This window comes from Microtus oregoni, unplaced genomic scaffold (genome assembly GCF_018167655.1).
Source record: "Microtus oregoni isolate MIOR12 unplaced genomic scaffold, Mior012 000070F_ref0000104, whole genome shotgun sequence".
Taxonomy (NCBI): domain Eukaryota; kingdom Metazoa; phylum Chordata; class Mammalia; order Rodentia; family Cricetidae; genus Microtus; species Microtus oregoni.
Window position 1 is genome coordinate 5,684,981 of NW_024543977.1, and position 27,106 is coordinate 5,712,086.

Consider the following 27,106-nt stretch of genomic DNA (forward strand, 5'->3'; position numbering starts at 1 on the left):
ACCATGACCAAAGTTGTAGAGGAAAGTGCTTATTTGGCTTACACTTCCATATCTATCACTGAAGGAAGTCTATCATTGAAGGAAGTCAGAACAGGAACTCTTACAGGGCTCCTGACTCCAGGAGCTGATATAGAGACCATGGAGGGGTGCTGCTTACTAACTTGCTCCTCCTGGCTTGCTCAGCTTACTTTCTCCTAGGACCCAGGACCACCAGCCGAGGGATGGCACCACCCACAGTGAACTGTGCCCTCCCCCATCAATCACTAATTAAGAAAATGCCCTACAGCTGGATCTTATGGAGGCATTTTTCTCAATTGAAGTTCCCTCCTTTCAGTTGTTCCTAGTCATAAAACTGACCAGGACAGCGTCAATTTTAAGAAGGCAAATGACCCATGATAACCAGTATCTTTCCTCTAGATGAGGGCACGTGGGCATCAGGGCCTGCAGGGAGTCTTCTTGCTTGAACACGAGCACTTGGGCTCCCTGAGCTGAAGGTAGGACTTTAAGCTATGGTGACTGATGAGACAGTATCAAGCATGACACCTTCTGTGACTTGCCTGATAGGGTGACCAACAGTATTCCAGGGAAAGGTCCCTGTGGGACCAAGAGGCTGAGGGAACAGCTGACTGTGGTCCTGGCAAACACTGAGGGCTTGGCCAGGCCTGATCCTCCTGATAACACTTTTCTTTGGCTTGGGGATCTTCCCAAAGCCCAACTAGATGAATGAGCAGGAGGAGTGGAAAGCTTCCCAAGTGCTTGCCTGAAGGCATTACTTGGGGAGAAAAGCAAATGACTCATCTTTGTGACATTTGAGTGCCCAAGTACAGGGTGGAGCAAGGCTGGGGACCCAACTACAGGAGAATGTCCAGCAAAGGCATTAGGCATCTGGACACCGAGATGAGGACAGAACCAGAACTGGAGGGTTCTCCTTTCTTAGGTTACACCTTTCCAGTTCTATCTAACTTTTAATATGATCACAGCGCTCTCTCTCTCTCTCTCTCTCTCTCTCTCTCTGTGTATGTGTGTGTGTGTGTGTGTGTGAGAGAGAGAGAGAGAGAGAGAGAGAGAGAGGATATGCATGTGTGTGTACACGTGAATATGCACACGTGTGATATATGTGCACGTGAGTGGGTGGGTGACCGCATCTGTGCAAGCCTGTGTCGAGGTTTGCACAGAGGAGGACATCAGGTCTTCTACTCTATCTCTCTTCACAGGGTTTCTCTCCTACTGAACCTGAGCTAAGCTGACAGCCAGCCAGCCCCAGCAAGCCTCTTGTCTCCACCATTCATGGCACTACAGAACTGGAATTATATGTGTGTGCATGCAACCACACCCAACTGTATCTGTGGGTGCTGGTATCCAAACTTAGGTCCTCATGCTTGCTCAGCAGGTGCTCTTACTCACTAAGACATCTCTTCAACTAGTAAATGGTTGACCACAGGGCTTCGTTCACTTTAATTTTGAGATGTCTCTAAGGTCAGTGGCTCCTGGCCCGTATGCGTTCTGGTGACCTGAGAGGAACACTTGTTACTAAGGGCTAGTTGTCAATAGATGCTTCCGAGCCTGAGGATCATGAAAACACTCCAGCAGGAGCAGAGAGCTGGGAAATCCTTTCCATATGGCCAAATGGGAGGGAGTTGCTTCCCAGGCCAGTGCCAGCTGAAATGCTGCCCTAGTGTGGCCACAGGCTGTTGTCAAAAACAGAAGACATGGCTCCAATGTCCCCAAACCAAAATCCAGGTCAGTGCTCAGTGCAGGAGCCAGCTGTTCCGGGCCCCTCAGGTCCAGAGTGACCTCTGCTGCCCTGCCTGCTGGGCCAGCCAGAGCCTTGCAGATCTCTCTGCTTACCTTGCACGTTCTCAAAATGTGCCTCAGTTTGTCTTCGAACCCCCTTGCATGTTCTCAGAATGTGCCTCGATTTGTTTTCATGGCCAAAGACACTGAGTGTGCTCACTGCATTGCAGTTACCAAGGATCTGTTGGAGCAAGTTAAACAGACTTTGCTTTTGGTGCTGATGGTGTCACCCAGGGGAACAGCACATACTTAGCATGTGTGAATCCCTGTGCTGACTTTTCAACACTAGAAGACAAAACCACACACACACACACACACACACACACACACACACGTGCACACACACAGTGTTTATTCTCAAGGGATTTATATCATGTGCACACAGACCCCTATCCCTTGAACTTAAGGAGATGGGATTGAATGATCTCATGGATGCTTCAGTAACACAGGCATAGAAATGGCCACTAAACCTTTTGTATAATCCTTGAGTAAGAGATCCCTCAGAACAGAATGGAGGAAAGGGACTGGGTTTTCCATATGGAAGGTAGAGATCTAGGAGAAATAGCCTTTCAACTTAAAACAGTTTGAAGATGAGGAGATAGCAAGGAATAGCACTTGCTCGTGAGGGCAGGGCGAGCAGAGACATGAACCCTGCGGGGCAGTAAGGACTGCTGTGGGCAGAGACATGAACCCTGCAGGGCAGTACAGACCGCTGTGGGCAGAGACATGAACCCTGCGGGGCAGTACAGACCGCTGTAGGCAGAGACATGAACCCTGTGTGGCAGTACAGACTGCTGTGGGCAGAGACATGAACACTGTGGGGCAGTACGGAGTGCTGTGGGCAGAGACATGAACCCTGCCGGGCAGTATGGACTGCTGTGGGCAGAGACATGAACCCTGCGGGGCAGTACAGACCGCTGTAGGCAGAGACATGAACCCTGTGGGGCAGTACAGACTGCTGTGGGCAGAGACATGAACACTGTGGGGCAGTACGGAGTGCTGTGGGCAGAGACATGAACCCTGCCGGGCAGTATGGACTGCTGTGGGCAGAGACATGAACCCTGCGGGGCAGTACCACTGTGGGCAGAGACATGAACCCTGCAGGGCAGTATGGACTGCTGTGGGCAGAGACATGAACCCTGCAGGGCAGTATGGACTGCTGTGGTCAGAGACATGAACCCTTCAGGGCAGTACCTCTGTGGGCAGAGACAGCTGCCAGCAGGTAGGAGCAGTGGTTCCAAGTTTCCCTCTGGGGTTCATGCATATTTCTTGGGCTGCCTGACCTGATATCTACAAATATAAGACACCTCACCCCAAACATTCCCCATATCCTCCTAATCCACAATGTGCTATTATAGAAACTGAAATTAAGGCTGCTTGTCAGCTGTCTTTGAGTGACCCTTCAGGTGGGGCCAAGACTCCTGAAGAAAGGAATCAAGGAGGTCCCTGCTGCTGGGGTCAGGAAGTGCAAGAAGGGCTGCAGGCCAGGGAATGCAGAGGCCCCCAGAGTTTGCAAAGCAGGGAGTTGGATTCTCTTCTGTGTGTCTCAGACAATGGTCTTGCCGACCCCTTCCCTCATAGCTCAGAGAAACCCATTTCAGACCCACCTTCTAGAAGTCTGACATCATAAGTGTGTGTTGTTTTAAACTGAGGATGGTGTAGTAATTTATTACAGAGCAGCAGATGTGATATGGCAACCCGTTTTTATTTTGAAAACAAAACTCTTATAAGCATATATGTATGCTTATATATATATATATATATATATATATATATATATATATATATATATATATGGAAAATTAACGGAATACAAATAACTTGAAAAATCTTGTTGAAATTAATTCAGGGATTTGTCTAAACCAGTTTTGCTGGAAGAAGGGCAGGGGTGTTTCTTGCTTTACTTCCCTCTCTCTTCCTGTTTCACCAGGGAAGTGGCCTCCTTTCTCTTCTGTTCTTCTCTCTTCCCTCCCCTTCCCATCCCCCCTCTCCCTTTCTTTCTCCCTTCCTTCTTGTCCCACTTCTTCCCTCCCTCCCAGCACCCAAGTGTGAGTGACCTCACTTTCATGGATAGCCTTCCTGTACCACCATGTGCTCACTGTCTAGATCAATACCTAGCTCTCTTAACAAAATAAGAAAACAAGTAGCTGCTTTTCCAGGAAGCACGTCTCCGCTACTGGATGGCATGGAATACCAGCCTTGCATTTTCATTTGTAAACAAAAATCACAATTTTAACCCTAGTTTGAAAACTTAAGATCGCAGATTCTCCAAAATCTGACGCTTTTGAATTGCTACTTGTCAGTACCACAGGTGGAAAATTGCCCGTCTGCCATCGTATGATGGTGTAGCAGCATGGGAAAATGATGACGTTCCCTTCAGATCTGGGGGTGGCATGGGAGGTGTTTAGCTTTGGGTCCCAGCCCCAAGGCACCCCATTGTGTACATACAAGGATCCCTGGATCTGGAACGGATCTGACATGTGGGATCATCCCCAGAATTTCTTGAAAGGCATGGTCCATTCCTGTACTTCATGCCACTGGCACAAATCAGTAGCTCCTGCAATTGGCATGTTAACCTGTCCTTTGCCTACCTGCTGCAGCTCATTCTTAAGCTAGTCTACCTAACTTTGCTGTGCTTTTTCTTTTCCTTCTTCCTCCCCTACTTCTTGAGACAGAGTTTCACTGTATAGCCCTTACTGACCTGAAATTCTTTGTGTAGACCAGGAACTCATAGAGTTCCAAGCCTGTCTCTATCTTCCATACAAGCGCTAACAGTGTGATTCACCATGCTTGTCTCATTAAAACTTCTTAATATCCAAGATAAGCAAAAAAATCTTTTTTGATGAAACTTGGTTTGGGACATTCTGCTGTTATGTACTAATAAATTCTTAAAGTAGTTGGCATAGCATCTTCTGGAAGCAAGGCTGTTTCTAGTGCTGATCTATTTTTCCACTCTTCCTCTGACCCCATCTTTGTTGAAATGGCTGTATGCACCTGGTCCTCGGAGAGCTGACCTTCCCCAGAGGACCCCACATCCTAGCTGGGAAGAAAGCAGGCAAGGGAGCAGGCAAGGTGAGCACGAGGCAGCTGGTGCTAAGATGATGGGGGGGGGGGGACTCCTGTCAGCTTCCCAGGGGCATGTTGACCAGTAAAGGGGCCCCTGGACAATTGCTCAGACACCAAGGCATGCTGGCAAATAGACCAAGAATTGGGCTTGGGGTCCTGTTTTTGTGGGTCACTTCTTGGTCATTTTTTCCCACTAATTTTCCTAGTTTATGAACTTGTGCATGCAATGACTTAGACATCACTGGCTTCAAAACTCCAGAGCATACTTTTTCATGAATGATCAGAGAGTGAATGTTTCTGTCATCTGATCCAGCTTTGCCATTGTAGCATGGGGTGTGTGTTTGGGGGGGAGGACAAAGCATAGGTAATATGGAAAATAAAAATCATAGTTGTGTTTCAATAAAACTTTATTGACTTTATTGACAAAAGAGTGCAGCCAGGTGGATTTAGCCCTAGCTGTTTTAGCTTGCTGAACCCTGTTCTAGAACAACTGGTGTAAATATCAGTGTATGGAGTTTTCCCCAAAGTGAGCCTGGAGGTTTTAGTAATTTCTCGGATGAGCCAATAATATCTGGGAGTTGTGTGAATTTCTGAGAGTCTTCTAGAACCCAACAAAGAAATGATAGCAGTCTGGATTCATAATGGAGACTCAGATTGACTCAATTTTCCAATATTTTACGTCTTGGTTAATATTTAACAGACCTCTGAGATTCCAGATCTAATTCATCTTTAGGTCATTATAGCACAGGAATCCAACAAGAAAACCGCACTAATCCAGTCTCGGCAGAGGGCTTGACACTGAGTGAGTACGTGTGTTTTAACTCCAGGGTTTTTGAAAACCAAGAGTGGGGCTGACTATTTGGAGCTGTTGGGAAAAAGTGTGGTGAATATCTGAACGGATGACCTGTGGGAAGCCTAGAACACGAAGAAGCCAGGAACGGCTGCTTAGTGTAAGGTGAAGGCTGTGAAAGGAGCCCAAGTGCAGACTGAGGGGAAGAATGTGTCTTGACCTCTCAAAGCAGGAAGCCAGAAAGTCTGTCTTTAATAGCAGATTCTGTGGGAAAAATCACTACATTCAAAGGTCTGAGTAATCATTCAGAGCAAAACAGTACAGTTTTTAAAGGATGGTTCTTTTCAAGAGCGCATTCTACAATCCATGGTGTGGTAAGGCATTAAAGGACTTCAGAATCATCACCCAGGAAAGCTATCTGAGTCACCTCTGTCGGCCTTATGTGACCACAAGGTGTCTGTTTCTTGGCTGATAATGGAGAAGTGAATGGCTCCAGAAAACTTTTTTTTTTTTTTTTTTTTTTTTTTTTTAGTAAAACTTTAAAAATGAGAAGCAGCTGAACTGTCAGACGGCTCTGAGTGCTCAAACCATTTCTCTAGGAACAGATGAAGAGGAAAGCCTGTGGTCTCTGGAGACACTGGCCTGGCACTGTGTGGTTTATTTGATCTAGCTTCCCAGCAGGCTCTGGGCTGTTGTTTTTAGGGAGGGATGGAGGAAAAGATGGAAGTGTGAGAGTCGATAGCTTCCTGGAAGAAGCCATAGTAAGAGGCTGCAGTTATTCTAAGAAAAAATTACTGAAACCTTGTCCTGGGTTTCGAATTTTGGATAAAGGACATACATAACATGTGGTTTGGGGGCATGAGCCACTCCCTGCCATGTGCAGCCTGAGCCTCACTGGCCCACTCGTCAGGGACGCGCACTCTCGAAGGGGTCAAACTGATCTGCTCCACACTGTGTCTTGTTTCTTACCTGCTTAGGGCTAGCTTCAGCCTCACAAAACTCAAAGCTTTTTCTTTTAAAAGTGTCTAGCTGCTGAGGGAATAATCCTTAGTATGGTTGTTTAACCAAAAGACTTTTAAACAAAGTGAACACGGCTGTAGGTTGAGTTCTCTTTAGCTGGACAAAGCTGTTTAACAAAGGACTATGGTAAGGGGACAGCTATCTTCTGCCATCTTTTTAATGCTCTTCTGCTCCCGTGAGAATTAAATAAGAGATCTTCAAAAACAGCATGACTGTGTTTCATTGAGCTTTGAAGCTTTTCCTAGCTTTGCCAGAAATCTTTGTTTTCTGGAAAGTTCTCTAATGGGGTGTTACTTTCCATCACTATGACACATACCCAAGATAACTTCTCAAGAAATGTTGTTTAAAATTTTGGCTCATAGTTCGAGGAGACTCAGCGGCCCCATTGTTTTGGGTCTGTGGAGTGATGGTGTTGGAGCATGCCGTGAGACACGACCACGTCAGGACAGAAGCAAAAGATGAAGATACTGGGTTCCCAAACCCCTTTGAGGGTACCACGCCAGTGACCTGAACAGCACTCACAGCCCTATCTCTTAATAGGTTTAGCTACCTTCTAGTATCACCACAGGCAGCCTGGAAAGAAGTCTTTAATGTGTGGGCCTTTAGAATACCTTTAGGATACACTTACCCAAACCATGGTAAGAAGAGCATGGTTTCTTATAGAACTTTTCTCTCTCTCTCTCTCTCTCTTTCCCTCCCTCCCTCCCTCCCTCCCTCCCTCCCTCCCTCCCTTCTTCCCTCCCTCCCCCCCCCCCCCCCATGATGCATGTGTGTGTACATGTATATGTGTGGGCATACATAGGCCAAAAGGTCAATGTCAATGTCAGGTGTCTTCTTCAGTCTCAATTTTGAGATTGTTCTCTCCCTGAGCTTAGAGCTAACCGATTTATTGATTCAGCTAACCTGCTGGCTGTCAAGTTCAGGAATCCTCTTGTCTCTGCCTCCCCAGGGCTGGGGTTTACAAGTGCATACTGATATGCTCAGTTCTTTTCTGGGTTTCTTGGGATCTGAACTCAGGTCCTCAAGCTTGTGAGGCAAGCACTTTATCCACCGAGCCATCTCTGCAGGACCCAAAGTCTCCTTCTTAGGTTGGATAGTCAAGAGCCTAGTTAGTGGAGATAGTGTAGCAAGAACAAATGAATATCTAAACTGGTCCTAAGTAATCTATTTCCATTGTAAAACTCTTAGGGTCTTTAACACAATTTGAGTAAAAATAGCCAGTTCCTTATCTTAAATCTGATCATGAGCTCTTGATACCAGTATGCTCAGACAATTGCTGCTGACTACATAACAAGCCTGTCCCATCCAGCATCTTTCATTCACCAGGCTCCTAGTCCGCTTTGCTACCATCATCACATCCAGTCAAAGGACCACCTGTAGGACCCCGTCTTGACTTTCGGTCCTACTGCCAAACTCCTGCTTCCTCTTGCTCACTCCTCTGTCTATTCTCCAAAGTCTGTTTTCTTTGGAGTAACTAGATTGAGTTTTTAAAACTAATAAACTTCTGTTCTTACTATTACAAATTCATGAGGGGTATCTGTATTCTGCTGTTTCCAGCTACCCCATCTTCGGCTCCCTGAGTTTTCTTCCTTTCCTACCCTCTATTACAGCAGGACTGGCCATACTGCTTGTCTCTTTAACATCTGTCTCCCACTCCCTTCTCAAGAACTGGAAATCAGGCTTTCTTCCTCCCTTACCTATTGCATCATTATTGATATGGACTGTCCTTTCTCAGAACTCCCGCAAGCCACCATTGCCATGTTAGCTTTTCAGAGACACCTGAGCATGGCGTAGTCTAAAATAGAAGCCCTCACACCTACTGTGATCCTCCGTTGTGCTTTCTTACACACTTGGTGTGTATGGATCAATCAGTTCATTTGTGCATTCATAGATTTCATTTGTCCATATGTTTCCTACTTAGTTCAGAGTTCAGTCACTTTCAGAATATGTGTCCTTGGTGACAAGGCTTTGGCGGATCACTTGATCTGTGTTCCTGGATGCACATGGGCCACCAGGACTGTTGAGGTTTGAATCAAGGGAAGAGCCAGATTTCTGACATTGTTTTGAGCTTGAGCCTCCAAACCAAATCATACTGCAGTTAAGTTTTTCAACAGCGCTGTGAGTTTTCTTTAAAAACCTATTTTCTGCATCACCCAAGCCTTGCCACCTAGAGTTATCTTGTTTTATGCCCAGTGGAAAGACTTCCACGGTAACTTTTCATTGATTTGCAGGGCAGCTTAACATTTAGACGACAGCACTGGATGATCCGTAGTGATGGCCTGTGCTGACAGACAGACCTATTGCACACTTGCTGCCCTTCCTTCCTCCATGGTTACCGGGCACATATTTAGCATAGGCGAAAGACACTCTCATCCATTTGTAATACAGAGGTTCCCACTTAGGTGTGGGTATAGTTCCCAAGATGTCTTGAGGGAGTCTGAAACCATGACTCATATCAAACCATGGCTGTTAGCAAACCCTATACAAACAATAGTTTTTTTTTCCTTATGCACTCTTGGCTATGGTAAGTTTAACTTATAAACCTGCACAATAAGTAACTAATAATAAAACAGACAAGTTATGACAAACTTCTGACTTGTTTGGATTGATTCCCTCTCACGTTATCTGATTGTCCTTTTGAGCGCTCATGCTTCTTATTTCCCTTCTTACCATGTCACAAGCATCAATACTACTGTGGTTGGGGCCACGATTCAGTAAAATAAGGGTTGCTTGAACACAAGCCCTGGGGATACCTTGACGATTTATCTGCTGATGTAGCTATAAGTTAGCCCACAGGTTGTACTATACAGAAGTGATAACTCTGTTGTAATTGGAGCGGCGGGGCTGCGTCCCCAGCACCCAGGCCGCCTGCTAGCTTATGCCCCGAAATAATTACACTGACACTGTATTCTTTTAAACACTGCTTGGCCCATTATATCTAGCCTCTTCTCTGCTAACTCTCGCACCTGGACTAGCCCATTTCTAATAATGTGTAGCACCGAGGTGCGCTTACCGGGAAGATTCTAGCCTATGTCCATCCTGGGTCTGAGCTTCATTGAATGTGTCTGCCCAGAAGCGGGGAGCATGGCGTCTCTGAGCTCACTTCCTCTTTTTCCCAGCATTCTGTTCTGTTTACTCCTCCCACCTATGTTTTAACCTATGAGGCCAAGCAGTTTCTTTATTACTTAACCAATGACGTTCCTCCATCATAACTCTGAATGAGGGAGTGAGCTGGATTGGGTGAAATTTCCTCATGCTGCTCATTCTGTATAACCCAAGACTATATAACAGATATACACCATTCTGTATAACCTAGGGCTTTATAACCTATGGACGCCATTCTGTATAACCCAAGACTATATAACAGATATACACCATTCTGTATAACCTAGGGCTTTATAACCTATGGACGCCATTCTGTATAACCCAAGACTATATAACAGATATACACCATTCTGTATAACCTAGGGCTTTATAACCTATGGACGCCATTCTGTATAACCCAAGATTATACAAACTATATACACCTTCCTATATAACCTAGAGCTTTATAACCTGTCTACTTCATTCGGTATAACCTAGGGCTTTATAACCTATATACACCATTTTCTATAGCCCAAGACTATATAATCGATATACACCATATTGTAGAACCTATGACTTTGTAACCTGTCTACACCATTCTGTATAACCTAAGAATATAAACCAATATACACCATTCTGTATAACCTAAGAATATAAACCAATATACATCATTCTGTATAACCTAAGAATATATAACCTATATACACCATTCTGTATAATGTAAGAATATATAACCTATATACACCATTCTGTATAACCTAAGAATATATAACCAATATACACCATTCTGTATAACCTAAGAATATAAACCAATATACACCATTCTGTATAACCTAAGAATATATAACCTGTATACACCATTCTGTATAACGTAAGAATATATAACCTATATACACCATTCTGTATAACTTAAGGCTTTACAACCTAAGAAATTGGTTCTGGAATTATCCAATTAGTCTTTGTAGAAGGTGGAACTGAGACTAGGAGGGGACCCATATACAGAACCATCTGAACACTCCAGGGGTCCTTTAGGAAATGTCAGATGATGAAAGGAGTTACTACTCCCTACAGATGTAGTCATCCCCACCAGTAATCTTGTAGCACAGAGTGAGGAAAATGGGAGCTTGAGTCTGCAGAACAAATGAGCCTCCTGTGTGCAGGGTCCTGGAGATGACAGCTTTGCTGGTGTGGTTGCTGAGTTGCTTTTAAATGTCAGAGTCATTGCTGCGTAATTTAGATGTAGAAAATCTCTCCCGTTTTTAGCGTGCCACTGAGTTGTAAGTGTACAGAGTTGTGTGACTACCACATAAGCTACACACAAGCATGTGTCTGCCTCCGTTTCCTCATCTGTAGAGAGGGGGTTGATAATTGGAGCTAGAGATGACTAGCTGCTATTACGTATATAGTGTTGCGGGAGTTGCTGTGGTCATTGTTAACAGTGCACCTAAAAACCCCTTTCTCGTGTTTGTCACACTCCAGTGTGGGAGCTGGACACCTGTTTGCTTCCTTCTCTGCCCTTTAAGATCAGGGGCAGAGACCTGTTCAAAACAGGAATGATTCATGCTCATTTGACAGGAAGCAAGTATCTGATAACTCCTGGGCTAACCTCGAGGGGCCAGCACCCTCAGAGAGCATGTTTACATTTCCATCCATTGACTCAGGTCCCATGTTCTTAAAGCCATCATGTCTCTGGTGGAGCGCACTTGTTTCCTAGACTCGCGAGGTGCAGGAGGAAGCTGTGGTTTCTGAGGTGCCCTGGCTTCTCTCAGATGGGCTTCTTCCATTAGAAAGGTTGAGTTACAAGTTTGACTAGTATGGTAGGGCTAGGATCTTGGGGAGTTTTTTCGTGTGTGTGTGTGTGTGTGTGTGTGTGTGTGTGTGTGTGTGTGTATGTGTATGTGTTGCTTTTTGACCAGCTCTCACATTGACTAGCTTAGGCTGGCTTTGAACTCAAGACCTTCTTGCTCTTGCCACTGAAAGCTGCCCCTACTACTCTCTGTGCTTGGAAGTTTTGACAAAAATATTTTTTAATATTTTTCTTTTTTATTGCTATTTCTATCCCAAAATTGTTTCTTTTAGTACTGCTTCACCACTCTTTGTTTGACATTTCCTCATAAAGCAGTACAGTCTCACCCACATTTTCACTTTTCATGGTTAAAGGAACCTGTGGCCAATGCGATCCAGAAATAGGAATTTCCAGAAGTAAGTGATATTTTAATTGCGTGCCGTATTATGAGTCATCCCTTTGCCCAGCGAATCCAGGTTATATATGTTATCTTCTGTTTGTTACTTAGTAGTTGTCAGGGTTGTCAGAATTTGGCATTATCTGTATTTGGACACTCACTGCTCTTGGTCAAGAGGAACTAGTGTAAGTGACCATTTGTAAACAACAGACTTGGCCTTGTTTGCCTTTGAGATTCCTTGTTATGGGATTTGAGCTTAAGTTTGATTTTAGCTAACAGTGAACACATACACAAACAACAGGCAGGATGCTCCATGCGCACCCACCTACTAAGAACTGGGCTGTACCGGTTCTAACCATGTGTCTACATGATCACTGATAGTCTGGTTTCACTCGATTTCAGAGTTACCTCAAGGGGAACAAGGAATTTTTGTCGTACTAAGCATTGTTCATGGGTTGTATATGATGTCCACAAATGCACATTCACTTCAGAGAATTAGAGAATTCATTGTGCGCTCTTGGAACCTTTCTTAAATGAAGGAAGGAAATGGTAGAGTTTATCTAAATTTAGTCTGCACCCTTCCCTCCCCAGAAGACTCTCTGAATGCACACACAGGGAACCCAAGCCCTGTAGAATTTGCCTTTCTGCTGCTGTTTTGAAGCATGAACCAAAAACAACTTGGAAAGGAAAGGGTTTATTTCACCTCGCAAGTCACCATCCGCCAGGAAGGGAAGTCAGGCAGGAACTGGGCAGGAACTGAAGCAGAGTCTATGGAGGAGAGCTGCTTACTGCCTTGCTCCTCATGGCTTGCTCAGCTTTTTTCTTATACACCCAAGACTACATGCCCGGGGTAGTGCCAGTCACATCAGTCAGTAATGAAGAATGCCTTCACAGATCAGTCTACAGGCCGTCTGATGGAGACAATCTTCTGTGAAGGTTCCTTCTTCATACGTGGCTCTAGCTTGTCTAGTTAATCATCACAGGCCCTTCACACACACACACACACACACACACACACACACACACAGAGAGAGAGAGAGAGAGAGAGAGAGAGAGAGAGAGAGAGAGAGAGAGAGCCAGGTCATTGGAGTGAGTTGTGCTGTTCTTTGAGACATCCAATGAGAGGTTAAAGTGTTGTGTTCTATTTGTTCACCATCAGCCATTAAAGAAACAGTATGTGGTGTTTAATTATAATTGTAATCATTGCCATCATTAGTATGATACTAATTGTTAAATTATAAGGTTGGATCATAATCAGATGTTATAGATAATATAAGATCATTTTCACAAGTTTGTGCCTGTCATATAGCAAGAAGGGATTTCCTTCAATGTTTGTTACTTACTCATTCATCAGATTTTTTGTTTATTTGCGGTGCTGAGGATTGAACCCAGGACTTTGCATGTGCTAAGAACAGTTGATTACTGAGTTACCCCTTTAGTCTCCAACAAAGGCTTTAGAAAAAATGTGTGTCTATATGTGTTTGTGTTCCTATATATGCAAGTATGAATATATCTATATCTATATGTGTGTGTGTGTATAGTAATAATTAAAAGCCCACGAAATGGGGAGCTTGTCCTACAGGAAGCTGTCTCCAAGGACAGAGGAGTGCTGGACATCTGGACCTAAGGAGAGGTCTGTGGTACTTCTTTTAGCTCCCTCTGCTCCATGTGTCCTCTGTGTCAGTTGTTATTTTGCCTGTGAGCACCTTGTGACCGGTGGCTGCCCCTCTTTCCCTGTCAGTGTCTGTTGAACACTGGGCTCACACCTATAAAGAAACATATGATATCAGAAAAGAACATGGTTTATTAAACCTGCAGGCTGGCATAGCTGGAGGCTTTTCTGCATCCTACCTGGTATAGTTGCCACTTATAAAATCATCACTAAGAGACTTAATATTAACTATAATTATTTGGCCAATGGCTCAGGCTTATTATTAGCTATCATTACATATAAATTAACCCATTTCTATTAATATGTGTATCACCATGTGGACTGTGGCTTACAGGCATTGCTCTGGTATCTTACTCCTCCTGTAGCTGTTGGCATCTCATCAACCTTACCTTCTTTTTCCCTATATGTAGCTTGGTTTTTCCACCTAGTTATATTCTGCCCTGCCATAGGCCAAAGCAACTTTATTCATCAACTAATAAAAGCAACACATATTTTCAGCACATAGAAGGACATCCCACATCAGGCTGGTTTTAGGGGAAAGATATGTGTGAAGACAGGCAGTGTTGATGAATAGTCAACTCTAATACGTGCCTAGTGAAAACCACCAGCATTTACTTAACTAGTCATCCAGTATTCAGGAAAACATCCATTGTGCTATAGATGTTGTTCTAGTGTGTAGTATTGTAAGTCTAGGAGCACAAAATAACACAATCTGCCTGACAGACAACATGGGCAAATGCGTGAGGCTGTCAAGGTAGCCTATGATTTATTCTTTGTCTCAGGGCTGTATGCAAACCAACACACACATGCACACGCATTTGCACACACACACACGCACAAACATTTGCACACACACATGCACACACATTTGCACACATACACATGCACACGCATTTGCACACACACACATGCACACGCATTTGCACACACACACATGCACACGCATTTGCACACACACACACACATGCACACACCAGGATGGAGCCCAGAAACCTTGGTGTACCATGAGAACTGACTTTTGCGCTTTCTGGAGGCATTGCATTGGGTCTGCAGAGTTTTGGGGAGTTCCCTCCCCACATCTTGTCATTGTCCTTTGCTTCTAAACTTGTCTCTTTCTTTCTGTTTTCCCCCCTCAAGACAGGATTTCTCTGTAGCTTTGGCTGTCCTGGAACTCGCTCTATAGACCAGGCTGGCTTCGAACTCACAGAGATCCGCCTGCCTCTGCCTCCCTAGTGCTGGGATTAAAGGTGTGCACCACTACCGCCTGACTCCTAAACTTCTCTTTTTCACTGACAACCTGGTTTCCTTTCAACTGATTCAGGCCTAGATTTAACACTAACAGAATGAGAAGCTGAAAGGACCAGTCAGTTGTGTGTGCATGGAGCTATGTTGGTCCTATTCAGGCACTCGGTGGTGTCTGTAGATCATAATAGAGTTCTGCTGATGGAGGCACTTTAGTAGTAAGGTATTTTTTATTTTTTCCAATTTGCAGTTCTTTATTATTTAAATTGTTTTAGCAGTTTCACAGAGGAGGCATTTATAAGAAGTCAAATAATGATTAGTCTATAGTTCTGATCATGGAGATGTTGCTGTAGCTAAGGCAACCCTAAAGGTTAAGATTAAAGGCCAGCCTCCTGAGGATTCCTCCACCTCTGCAGTCCAGGCATGGTCAGAGCAAGCAAACCCCTGAACAAACAGAGCCTGTCCTCAGTGTTATTCTGTAAGCAGTGCAGTATCACAGTAACTTTCAGGGGACTTGCTTGTTAGGAATCACAAGTCAACTGGAGACGATGGACATGGGGGGCTGTGGCGAGGTTATTCAAATACTCTATTATACTGCTGAAAGAACTTGGGCAGCTGTGCTTTTGGGTATCCACGGGGAACCGGGAACCAATGTCCTAAGGATGACCCCACTGCCACTCACTGTCCTGTTCATTGACAGTTCAATGTGTGAGCAGGAAGCAAGGCAGTCTTGGAAAGTCTCCCTGGGAAGAAACCTGAAAGGTGTCTTGAGAATTGTCTGAGAGTCTAGAGGAAGTGCCCCAGGCTCTGTGAAACTAAGAACCTGCTTTCTTTGCTTCTGGGCATCCTGGGAGGAGATTGAGAAACACCCAGAGTTTAGAAGCTGGGTCCCGTCACAGGGAACATTCCTCACCCTATAACAGGGACTATTAGATGCCCCACTAAAGGGCCCAGACTCAGCTTATGAGAGGCAGCTGCCACTGGGGTAACTCAGTAGTAAGCAGATAAAGACACTGGAAGCATCTGTGAGCTATGAGCAACCTCTGTAAGCTAACAAGCCTTTAGAAGCCCTGCCCTAAAGCTAGGCCTCCCATCCCTTCCCCACAGATGAGCTTAGTGTAATATAGGCCTCTGAGTCAGGTCAGGGCCTTAGCACAGATAAGAGACCAAGAGAAAGTGGCGAAGTGTCCTGGAGGCAGACAAGCGCTTCCACCTGCCCCTGACTTTCAGTTGTGTCTCTTCTCGTGTTTATTACCTGGATGCATATGCACCTCACTGTGTGGGTGCTACCCCCAGAGCCCAGGGCATGGGGTCCCCTGGAACTGGAGTTACCGGCGCTTGTGAGCCCCCTGATAAGGTCCTGGGAAAGGAACTGAGTGCTCTGAGCCAGCTCCCCCGCCCTCCCTGCCTTTTTGTATTAACTGCTCCGGGGCATTCACTCTTCAGTGCTCAATTTTTGTTTTGTTTCCTTTTTCTAGATCTTCCTACCCACCCTCCCCCCCCCCCCTCTCTCTCTCTCTCACACACACACACACACACACACACACACACACACACGTACCTGTTTGTGTAGAGTTCTCAGCCTCAGCCTGTCACTAAACTGGAATTTGCTCTTTTCTTTCTCTCTCAATATCCCGACTGCACTGAGCTGACCTCCCCCACTGCCACGCCCCATGAAGGCGCTGTAGGGGCTGAGGAAGTTTCTTTGTCCTGAGAAGTTTTTTGTCTTTGAGCAAACTGCATTCCTTCAACAACTTAGTGGCTCCTCAGCTTTCAAAGTCCTTCCTGGTCCTGGGGCTCCACCGAAGAATTCCTACCCGGTCTGCACTTACACAGCCCAGGGTGACTTGTGCACACCAAGTTCAGAGGCCTGTGTTCTCAGGGCTCGGATGTGCCACCTGGGCAGAGATGACAATCTCACTCTCTGCCTGTGGCTTCTCCTTCCCTTTCTCTTCATTCTCGCCGCTCTCTTAGTCTTCTCCCTCTTTGGCGCTCCTCCTCTGAAGCAGCCACATTCCTCCTGGTTTAGGATCCCGGGAAGGAGCCCAGGGAGAAAGGCAGTCTCTAATTGGTGTAGCCCACTTTATCAGGCCTCCAATGCGGTTTAGTAATAAACAGATTTGTGAGGAAACAGAGAACACTTTTTTTTTTAAAAAAAAAAAACCAAACATATATTCATACAAAGAATGGTCTGTTTAGCCCTGGAGTTCATACACACGACAGCCGTCTCGTGTGTCCAGGTAATGAATTAATGGCTCTCTGAATTTCACTGTGTGGCAGTGGGAACGGTTTTGCTTTGTGGAAACTTCACATGAACTGGCTAACTACCACCCTGTCACCCAGCGCAGGGTGGCTCCTTCATAATCTGTGTCTGCCTCGGGCTCTGGAAATGAGCCATTCTCTGCACAGCAGCCAGAGCACACTTCTACCATGAGTTGGAACCAGCTCTGGCCTCCACAGGGGTGGGGCATCTCCAGCCTCCCAGCACTGCAGAACCCCGGTGTTCAAGTGGACCACTTCCTAACAGTGATGATACAAGACAGAAGTGATGGAGAGGCTTGTCAGGAAACAGATAGAAAGAGCTCAGTAGCCTACAACAAGATTGCCCCAAACACAAGGGGCCTGAGGCTCTTTGCTCTCCCTTGCGTCTTGGGGTAGCAGGCCTTGCTGTGTCAGCTCCTCTCCCAGCTGAGCCATCAGAAGGCCACATGGCCACTCTACTATTCCAAATGTGAGCAATGATTCTCCCAGTCCAGACCCCTCTCATCACACATGGCACCTTGCTGCATACGATACATACAGGCATATACGTCGACAGTCACTCTTCTCTGGTACCTCTAGTGCAGGTGCACTGTCCCCATAGTCTCTAACCTTTGGGGAAAGAATGTGTTCAAGATTGTCCCACCCTGGACTCCATACTCAGAGACAGTCACTAATCACCCCCAGAAGCTCTCTTTGTCTAAGCAGTCCAGCACTGTCAGTGCCTCTTGGATGTGGCATCTCACTCCCAAGGAGGTATCTGCCCCTTTGCTTTCAGGTGTGCTAAGGAGACAGTCTGTGGGCTGAGGTGGGCTCCTGTCACTCTTGGGCCTGAGCCTTGTAACTGCAGTCACAGTGGGTGGTGTTTTATATCCTTTGCTCTGGTGTTTCTTAGACCTTGAAGTAAGCTCTTGTTCTCTCTCTCTCTCCCAGGTAGTTCAGGTAGATAACGTGGAAGACCAGAAAGCCGAACAGCCGGTGGTGAGGGTATCTTCATCTGGAGCCATGATTTAACTGTTCAGGTGAGTCTTTGGGGGAGGGTAGCACAGTCCAGGGCTGGTCTGTTTTCTGAGAACAGGTGAAGGCACACATGAAGGGTAGCCCTAACATCTGGCCAAACAGAGCTCTGAGAAGTATAAACCACTCCTGGGTGAGCATGTGTTCCCCAACTTACAGGAAATGTGGTTCTTAGCAGTCCTGTCTCCTGCTGTTCCAGTGGGGGCTGCCAGGAAAGGGGGTTTAAAGGTAATGGGAGCATTCTTTCTGAGCGGAGCTGTGGTCCTGAAAGAGTTGTGACTGGCTCTAAATTAAACTCTCTGGGATTTAGAGAAACTCTCATATGTGGTTCAGGCTGGTCCCGAACACTCACGCTCCTCCTGTCTGTCTGTCTGTCTGTGTCTCTGTCTCTCTCTCTCTATGTGTGTGTGTGTGTGTGTGTGTGTGTGTGTGTGTGTGTGTATGTGTGTTTTCCCATTTATGCCCATTTATTCTCAGCATTGGTTCATGAAAGTGGCCATTTTCTTTGTGCATGAACTAAATTCAAGTGCAAAGATGTGTCCGGCTTAGAGTGAAGGGGTAGATACAGAATCCTCAGTTTTTACAGGGTTATTACCTCAAGCCTTTGCTGTCTTCTCCACACTTCTAATTCTCATTTTTAGTGATTATCTTCATGGACCTTTACAAAGTATTCAATCTAATCTTCCATATAAGCTAATTTTACGGTAAAACTACATATACATAGTGATCACTGGTCTCCTCGTTCTGCCTCAGTCTCTTGAGTGCTGGGTGAAAAGATTTTTTTTGTGTCCCAATAAACCTCTGCCAGTGCAATAATCTGAATCAACCAAATCACACCAAATTAGAAAGAGCCCAAGTTTAAGGATGCCAGTGCTCCAGGGTGGCATTCCAGCCCCAGAGAGGAGATGGGAAAGGAAGACCTGAAAGCCACTTGTTTGTTCTCTGGGGATCAGCTTAAATACCCTGTAGGAGGAGTGGTCTTTAGCATCTCTGAAGAGGGGTCACTTTTTGGCAGGCTTTATCAGAGGTGGAGTCTGGAATGAGGCATCTCCCAGAGGAGGGGGCTTGGGATGGGATCACAGACACATTTTATCATGCTCAGCTTACTTAGATTTTTTATAAAGGAACAGAGGCAGTGCAGAAAGGCAGGAACTGGTACTGGCTTAACTCAGGGTGGGATTTCTCAGAGTGTTTCTTGGAGCACAGCGTCCTGACTGTGCAGTGGGCACTGGTGGTGTAGTCAAGTGACCGGGGAACATTGCATTGACTAAATGGTCGTCCTCAGAACTAAGGGACCTTGCAAGTCCCCATGGGCGTGTTGTCAGCAGTGCTTGCCCTGGTTCTGTGCAAACTGTGGCCTGTGACTAGCATTCCACCTGCGACTTTGATCTTTTCTGACTATCAGCCACAGTGATGTAGTTATAAATGAGAATGGCAAGGCTGAGATGCAGGTGCAAGCGCTGCAGGGGAACAAGAGGAATGGCTCAGCCACATGGGTTTAAGAGAAAGAGCCCTAGAGTGGCCTGGCTTTAGTGCTGGATGGGTCTGACTTTTGTGTCTTCCTGATGGTGGAAGGACGTGTAGCCTGTCTTTCGTGCTCCTTGCCCACAGTGGAAGTCGTATCTGCCTCGTTGGAACGGTGGTTTCAAGGACAGGAATTATGAGTGCCTGCAGGACGAGGCTATATACAGATGCCATTAGATTTGTTCATACAACAAAAATAGTCAAATCCTTTGACTCAAGCTGAAGGTTCGTAGATATTGTGACTGACTAGGGAGAGACAGAATGCCTTGCAGTAGAGACATCATGTAGGGGAGAAATAGCAAGCTAAGCAGCTGGTAGGTAGAGGGAATGAGGAAAAGTAAGCAAAGGCGTGGTGAACACATTGACTGAGTCCTGTGCCTCACTGTGTTTAACAACACTCAGCAAACCAGGGCTGGCAGGGGACTTGATCTGCAAAGTTCATGGCTGTTTCATTCCGAATGGACAGAAAGTTCCCCTCAGTGTCAGAGATAAGAGGAAGATATCGTTCCTATCACTGCCCTTTAATATTTGTGCTGGTGTAGTTAAATATATAGGCTTGACTAGATGAAAGGATCCTAAATAGCTAGTAAGGCAGTGTGCGCGCACACACACACAACACACACACACACACACACTTGAGCATTTTGGGAGGAGATGGGCATGTGAGTCAGTAGAACACATGAGGAAGGTCTGCCCTTCATGCGGAAGCACCATCCAATTATCTGAGAGTCCAGGTACATGAAAAAGGCCAAGATGTTAATTTCCTCTCGCTTCTGAAGCTGGTATACCATTATTTCAATCACTGGACATGACCAAGCATTCTAAGGACTTTGGACTCTAGTCTTGCATCATAGCTCGGGAGTTCTCAGGCTTTCTGTTCATCTGGACTTACAGGTCTAGCACCACATTCCAGGGCTTTGGACTTGCCCTGAGCTATGCATCAGGGCATCCTTGAGTCTCTCCAGCCTGTAGGTAGCCCATTGTGGGCTTAGTCCTCATTATCACAAGATCATCCAGAACCCCTAGTAAGTCACCTATAATCCATCTACCTGACCACCCACCCATTCACCCATCCACCTATCCACACATCCATCCACCAATCCATCCATCCATCCATCCATCCATCCATCCATCCATCCATCCATCCTTTGGTTTGTCTATCTTCTTGTCTCTATCACTTCGGTAAACCTAGAGACTCTTTCTCAAAGCTAATGAGATTAGAAAACTAATATAATGCTCTTGTGGCATTTCAGTTGTATTTTAATAAATAAAGACTGCCTGAAGATATGAGAGTAAAACAGTCTCACTAGTCAGCTTTCTTCACACACCTTTAATCCCAGTAGCCACAATGACACATTTAATCCCAGTGGTGCATGCCTTTAATCCCAGCCCTAGAAAGGAATATCAAACAGGGGAAGATAGCTCTTAGATGTAGTTTCCTTCTGTCTTCTTTGTTCCTGGCTGCTCAGCCCCAAACTAACCACATAGAAACTGTACTAATTAAATCATTGCTTGGCCTATTAGCTCTGGCTTCTTATTGGCTAGCGCTTACATCTTAATTTATTCCATCTCCTTTAATCTGTGCCTCACCACGTGATACAGTAGCACATATACAGAAGGACCTCCTACATCACTTCTGAGATTTTTGGAGGCAGGATCACCATTTCTGACTAAGGTAGAGGTAAGAGGCAGTGGCTGGCTATTTTGCTTTTCAGTTTTCCAGGTTCAACCCCAATTTCTGACCCTGAAGTGGGTTTTTTTTTAATTAATCATGATTCATTTATCGCCCAATGTTTAGGGGTACAAATTCACCAAAATGCTGTTTGCCTGAGGCTTTTTAGCCACCAGCCCAAGTCAGATTTGGGATTGTAATTCCAGCTCTAGGAGGGAACAACAGCTGCTAAACGACATTTGATTATTATTGCTGCTAGATTAATCCAACCTATATATTTTGAAAATGCCTTGACTTCAAAATTTAAGTCAAAAGATAGGTTACTTTGGAGAAGGGGTTTGCTTTTCTTTCCAGAGGAAGTGAGAGGCTGTGGATTTATTCTTGGTTAACAAAAATAAGTTTTGATCAGTTGTGGATTCATTCTTGCTTAAGAAAAATAAGGTTTGATCAAGGAAGGACCCCCCCCCGAGGGATCTCCAATGGGAATGGATGACACAGATGATCCAACCTTTCAGAGTACATTTGTTGCAGTTTCCTCTGAGTTCCACATCCAGAACAGCTTCGAGACTGCTGGTTGAAATGATCCAGTCTCACAGAATACCTCAGTAATGACTGGAACCATAATCCTAAATTTTCTTTGGGTCCCCGTAAGATTATCAGCACCCCAATCACAGGAAGTATAGTAGAAAACTATGCCCTTATCCTTCAAAAATGGATTATAGATGTTTGTTTTTGTTTAATGTGTTGTTTACAAGTTTTTATGGGTAATGGTCAGGAAAAAAATCTAAACAAAGGAAATTAGATTCAAGGTTCTTGTTTTGAAAAAACAAAAATAGACCAGGCAGTGGTGGCACGTGCCTTTAATCCCAGCACTTGGGAGGCAGAAGCAGGTGGATCTCTGTGAGTTCAAGATCAGTCTGGTCTACAGAGCAAGTTCCAGGATGGGCTCAATAGCTACTGAGAAGCCCTGTCTCAAAAAACCAAAAAATTAAAGAGAGAGAGAGAGAGAGAGAATGAGAGAGAGAGAGAGGAAAAAAGAAAAAGAAAAAAGAAGATACAAATATGATAAGATAGAAAGGTAGATTATTGGATCTACTCTGAAAAGAAAAGGGTAGGATATAGATATGATAAGATAAAAAGGTATATTATTAAATCTACTTTTTGAAAGCAACTATTAGTTTTAAATGTTTTGCATTGGTTTTACTTTTATATATTGTATGCAAATTTTGTATATTATACAAATTTGAGATTAATTTTATTAAAATATAATGTACATGCATTTTTAATCTTGTTCAAGGTATTGTACCTATACAGCTCATTTAACAATGTAATGCAAATCTCTAGTCTTGAAAACTATTAGTATTAACTGTTTAGGATAATAAAGAAATTTAGGTTAGTAGTTAATAGAACTTGTAGTCACATTAAGTATGTTTTCAAGGTCAAACAAAGATATAATTTAGATAGACAGGTTATCTTTAAACACTTCAGAGATCTACAGAATATGGCATTTAAGATGTTCTAATAACATAGATTCTTCTTTTTTTATGACAATGAGACATGTCTGTTTCTAGAAGCACCAATCTATTTAGAGAAGATAATGGTCATCAAAGAAACTCCACATGGACTTTACTTTCTTTGTGGCAAAAGTAAGCCACTGGGCAAGAAAATGTCCCTGCCTCAACTGCTGACATTGTACTATCCTAGTTAGACAAGCAGGACACAAAATACCCTGCTTCACAGAAAAGTCTGTGGAATGTGCTAGGCCTGTTGGCTGAAGATGGATGCCCGAACATTGCAGAGGAACTTTGGGTGACTGCACAGGCAGCCAGCTGTTTCTGTCATTACACACATGTTTTGGAAGTCACTTGCTTGCACTTCTTTCTTACTCAGTTAATATTATTTCCTTCTTGGGTCTCTGAGGAAGTTGAAGATTAGATAGCTATAGTTATAATTTACCAGACACAGAAAGCAAGTTATAATAGAAAGTAAATAAGGTATAAGACTTTGGACTGACCAGTATAGGATAGATATAAAGTATTTTTTCTGAATTTGTCAAATGCAAATGGACTAGACATTGTTGATATATTTATTGCCTGTATATATTGTATATAGTCATTTTACTTACTGTATATAGTTTTCTTATATTAGTTATAGACTTCTTTTTTTATTTTTTAGACAAAAAGGGGGAAATGTAGTAACATTTCAGTTGTATTTTAATAACTATAGACTGCCTGAAGATCTGAGAGTAAAACAGTCCCACTAGTCAGCCTCCTACACACACACCTTTAATCCCAGTGGTGCACGCCTTTAATCCAAGCCCTAGAGAGGAATATAAGATGGGGAAAGACAGCTCTCAGATGCAGTCTCATTCTGAGATTCCAGGAGGCAGGACCACCATTTCAGACTGAGGTTGAGGTAAGAGCCAGTGGCTGGCTGTTTTGCTTTTCAGATCTTCAGGTTCATCCCCAATTTCTGACCCTGAGTTTTCAGGCTTCACAGTGCTGTGGGAACTCCTTCAGCCTATAGCCTCTAAGATACTGGCCCACTTTGTATGTGGTCAAATATACTATATATGCAGATGTAAAAACATGCACTGCCCCTTGGCTGCTGAATTCAGTTCCTTTTCCCTGCTTGTGCAGAGGACTGCTGATCTGTGAGTTTACCCCTAAATAAAGACACCTTTATTATACTCCATTCTGAGCTGGTGTGGGACTATTTTATTATAATCCACAACAATACAGTATTGCTAGAGGTTGTAGCCAGTCCAGTTATGCAACGAGATGAAATGTGAGATGTTCAGATTAGAAAGGAAAACACAGAGCCACCTCTGTATGCAGATGACTTTATTTTATGTAAAGAAAATCCTTGAGAATCTATGAGAATATGAGAGACAATGAGCAAGTTCGCAAGGTTATAGGATATAAAACCAATGTAAAAAAATCAGTTATATTTTTTCAACTTTAAATGAATAATGTAAAATGAAGTTTTTTCCATGTAGTGGCTTGACAATAACAGAATAAATTTAGCAGATGCCAAAGGGAATACTCTTCACTATGGAAATCACCGAAATAAATAAAAAAACAAACAATTGTGAAAACATCCCCTGTTCTTGAGTCAGTATAGCTACTATTATCAAAAGCTCAGTACTTCTTGCAGGGCACAATGGCACATACCTGTAAATCCAGCATGCAAAAGGTGAAGATACGAAGAGTAGTGAGTTTGAGGCCAGGCTACATATTGAAGGCATGTCTTATACTTTAAAAAAATTCAATACTGGCCCAATTTATCCACGAATTTGATTCAGTCTTTATAAAACTTCAGTTGGATCCTTTGCATCTAATCTTACGACTGGTGTAGAAAATCAGAGGACCCAGGACATCCACAACAGGCTGGGAGACAACAAAGCAGAAGGTTCCCATTTAAAATTGCTACAATAGTCAGAACTGGGCGTTGGCTGGAAATAAAGATGCACAGGATATAATTTAGGGTCTAGAAATATATCCATACATTTGTGGTCAATTGATTTTTGGCAGTTTAGCAAAGCAATTCCAAGGGGAAAGAGCAGTGTCTTTAGCACAGGGCCCTGGGACATGTGCAGAGGGAGGAGATTGAGTCCCTACTTCACTCCATGTCACAAGAATTAATTCAAGATGGATCACAGCTTATTGTAAGAGCTAGAAATGAAAAAGCGATTGAAAATTGAGAAGAAACTGGAGGAAAACAGTCTTTAATGATTTTTGATGGGTTGGGGTTTTTAAGACATCACATCAAAAGCACAAACAGAGGAAAAGAAATGGATGGAGGAGTGAGTTTCATCAAGGTTAAAGGCCTCCATTTATCAAGATACAGGAAAAAGCAAGTGAAAGGGCTGGACAGGCTGGCTGCCCAGAGGGTAGGAACTCCTGCCAAGCAGTCATGAGGACCAGAGCTAGGATCCCAGCGCCCAAGTAGAAAAAAGCAAAAAGCTCGTGTGATCCTGCACATGCTTGTAACCCCAGCCCTGAGGGGACAGACACAGAAGAATCACCGGAGCGTGCTGACTGCCAGCCTAGTTGAGAAATGCACAGTCCAAGTTCAGCAAGAGACCGTCCTTCCGAAAAGAAACAAGGTCGAGAGTGGTAGAGAAAGATAGTGGACGCTGTCTGGTGCACGCGTCTGCACATACCTGTGCACATAACAAATCCAACACACATACACACACACACACGGCTGAGACTGACAAAATGGTTTCAAGTCATAGTATGATTAAGGGCTATAAGTAGAACATGTAAGGGTTTTTATGACTTAAAAAACAAAAGCAGAAATTGGACTAAAGGCCTGGATAGATGTTTCCTCAGAGAAGATAAGCTAATAGCAAAGAAACACAGGAGAAGGGTTTTAGCGTCATTGCTCCTTAGGAGTGGAATGTAAAGACAGTCAGATGCCATTCATCCCTTGTGTGAAAGACACATAATGATGGGTATGATGGGTATTGGTGAGAGAGGAGAATTCGGAACTTCCTCAGGCTGCTCAGGAGTTTGTATGGACACACTAGGTGGAGATACCTGTGAAATAGTCATACATATGGAGATGAGTATGGACCTCTGAGGTGGATGTCCAATAGGAGGTGAGACATACAGACAGGCAAACCTACTTTCAGGGCAGACAGTGAGGTTATTATGAGGTGGATTAGAGTTACAGGGCTACAGAAGAACCTGGGTGCATAGGTGTGGCCCGAGAGTGGTCTCCGACCTAAGGTGACTTGCCAGGAGGAGGGCTCTACAGAGTTGAAGATCCCGCTGCTCTGGAGTTCTCAGTAAGAGAATTGAAGTGTTTGCTGGAACTGCCAAGATGGATGTCGTCCACATCCTCAGGAGTGGCTCTGCCCTAGTGATTCGAAATCAGGGTTGGCCAAGGCAGAGTGAGGAGTGAGCAGCCCTGTGATGCTGGAGAAGCACCCTGCAGGGGAAGCTGCTGAGTCTGAAGGTCTGATACACCCAAGGTTTTCAATCCTGCAAGTAGCAGTGCCTGGGAAAGTGCAGACAGTCTGTGCAGGAAGGCTTTGCCGGGCCCAGTATCCCAGGAAGCCTTCTGTGTTGTGCTTTCTTCCCCAGTGGGTTTGATTGTGTCTTTTTGTTTGTTTTGGTGTTGTGCTAGGGATAAGACCCAGAGCCTGGGGCAAATGCTAACCCTGAGCTTTACCACTGAGGCCCCACCAGGTCCATTTTGTTATTATGATCCAGAGAAAAAGGAAAGAATACTGTGCTGTTAGATATAGTGGGGTCCTGATGGCAAATACCTTATTGCTTTGGGTATAGTAAGACCTAAGTGAAATCTGGAGTGTGGATCACTGGGACCACAGCAAACCCCAAGGTAGAGGCACAGGACACACACTTGCGCGTGTGCGTGCACACACATACACACATATAGACATGCAGAAAAAGAGAGAGAGAGAGAGAGAGAGAGAGAGAGAGAGAGAGAGAGAGACTTAGTGTACACTCTTTGGAAGACTGTGACTCTTGCCAGCTCCATTAGCATGCCCCCCTCACTCCCAAGCTTCTTTAATAATTTAGATGATTGAAAATTGCTTTTTGAAACACATGTTCCTTCAAGTGACAACCTAGTCTTCCCTCCTGCTGGGAAACTGTTCCCTGGGGACAGGATGCTCCTTAAACTGGGAAGCCCTATTGATATGTATTGAGCAAATATGATTTCAGCCTGCACACAGGTGTTCATTTTAATGAGTCTAAGCAATATTTATTTTTCCTCCTACAAGATGTGTGTGTGCGCACACACACACGTGC

At 44.4% G+C, this 27,106-nt stretch overlaps 1 protein-coding gene across 12 annotated transcripts in view; it reads left to right on the forward strand.

Annotated features, from left to right (window-relative positions):
- The window catches only part of Svil (supervillin), a 194,984-nt gene that overhangs the window by 34,243 nt on the left and 133,635 nt on the right, over nucleotides 1-27,106 (forward strand). For all 12 annotated transcript variants that reach the window (XM_041641514.1, XM_041641517.1, XM_041641519.1 and 9 more), the window contains exon 2: nucleotides 18,044-18,132. The gene's annotated coding sequence lies outside the window, so the exon portion shown is untranslated. The remainder of the gene's footprint in view (nucleotides 1-18,043; nucleotides 18,133-27,106) is intronic.